This window comes from Carex rostrata, unplaced genomic scaffold, assembly GCF_964058835.1.
Source record: "Carex rostrata unplaced genomic scaffold, lpCarRost1.2 SCAFFOLD_39, whole genome shotgun sequence".
Classification (NCBI taxonomy): domain Eukaryota; kingdom Viridiplantae; phylum Streptophyta; class Magnoliopsida; order Poales; family Cyperaceae; genus Carex; species Carex rostrata.
In genome coordinates, this window is record NW_027601187.1 from 220,001 (window position 1) to 221,923 (window position 1,923).

Consider the following 1,923-nt stretch of genomic DNA (forward strand, 5'->3'; position numbering starts at 1 on the left):
AAACAGTCCAGCGGCAAGCGGAAGCGGCTAACGTTGGGCAAAAGTGACCCGAAAACAGTTCAGCGGGGGAAAACTAAGCGGATGCGGGCACGCGTTGGGGAAAACTAAGCGGATGCGGCCAAGTGTCGGTGGAAATTGGCCCGAAAACAGCCCAGCGGCAAGCGGAAGCGGCTAACGTTGGGCAAAAGTGACCCGAAAACAGTTCAGCGGGGGAAAACTAAGCGGATGCGGCCACGCGTTGGGGAAAACTAAGCGGATACGGCCAAGAGTCGGTGGAAATTGGCCCGAAAACAGTCCAGCGGCAAGCGGAAGCGGCTAACGTTGGGCAAAAGTGACCCGAAAACAGTTCAGCGGGGCAAAACTAGGCGGATGCGGCCACGCGTTGGGGAAAACTAAGCGGATACGGCCAAGTGTGGGGGAAAAATGGCCCGAAAACAGCCCAGCGGCAAGCGGAAGCGGCTAACGTTGGGGAAAAGTGACCCGAAAACAGTTAAGCGGGGGAAAACTAAGCGGATGCGGCCACGCGTTGGGGAAAACTAAGCGGATGCGGCCAAGTGTCGGTGGAAATTGGCCCGAAAACAGCCCAGCGGCAAGCGGAAGCGGCTAACGTTGGGCAAAAGTGCCCCGAAAACAGTTCAGCGGGGGAAAACTAAGCGGATGCGGCCACGCGTTGGGGAAAACTAAGCGGATACGGCCAAGAGTCGGTGGAAATTGGCCCGAAAACAGTCCAGCGGCAAGCGGAAGCGGCTAATGTTGGGCAAAAGTGACCCGAAAACAGTTCAGCGGGGGAAAACTAAGCGGATGCGGGCACGCGTTGGGGAAAACTAAGCGGATGCGGCCAAGTGTCGGTGGAAATTGGCCCGAAAACAGCCCAGCGGCAAGCGGAAGCGGCTAACGTTGGGCAAAAGTGACCCGAAAACAGTTCAGCGGGGGAAAACTAAGCGGATGCGGCCACGCGTTGGGGAAAACTAAGCGGATACGGCCAAGAGTCGGTGGAAATTGGCCCGAAAACAGTCCAGCGGCAAGCGGAAGCGGCTAACGTTGGGCAAAAGTGACCCGAAAACAGTTCAGCGGGGCAAATTTTTGAAATTTTTTTTGAAATTTTTTTGAATTTTTGAAATTTTTGAAGTTTTTTTGGGTTTTTGGACTTTTTTTGAATTTTTGAAATTTTTGAATTTTTTTGAATTTTTTTGAATTTTTTGAATTTTTTTTGAATTTTTGAAATTTTTTTTTTTTTTGAATTTATTTGATTTTATAAATTTTTTGTGATTTTTTGAGATTTTTTTGAATATTTTACATGGGTGATTTTGACTTGGGGGATTTTCAGGGGGTGGTAACCCTGGGCGTGGCTAGAGCCTCAAAATGCATATTCCCCTATAGGGGGGCAAGGTTTTCAAAAATGGGTGCCCCCTCATGTACACGCGCGTGGGTGTACATGGCCCCGTCGGTGCCAGCGTGGGTGGAAAATGGCCCGAAAACAGCCCAGCGGCAAGCGGAAGCGGCTAACGTTGGGCAAAACTGACCCGAAAGCAGTATAGCTTGGAAAATTAAGCGGATGCAGCCAATTGTTGGCGAAAACTAAGCGGATACGGCCAAGTGTCGGTGAAAAATGGCCCGAAAACAGTCCAGCGGCAAGCGGAAACGGCTAACGTTGGGCAAAAGTGACCCGAAAACAGTTCAGCTGGGGGAAATTAAGCGGAAGCAGCCAAGCGTTGGGGAAAACCAAGCGGATACGGCCAAGAGTCGGTGGAAAATGGCCCGAAAACAGTCCAGCGGCAAGCGGAAACGGCTAACGTTGGGACAAAGTGACCCGAAAACAGTTCAGCTGGGGAAAATTAAGCGGATGCAGCCAAGCGTTGGGGAAAACTAAGCGGATCCGGCCCAGAGTCGGTGGAAATTGGCCCGAAAACAGTCCAGTGGCAA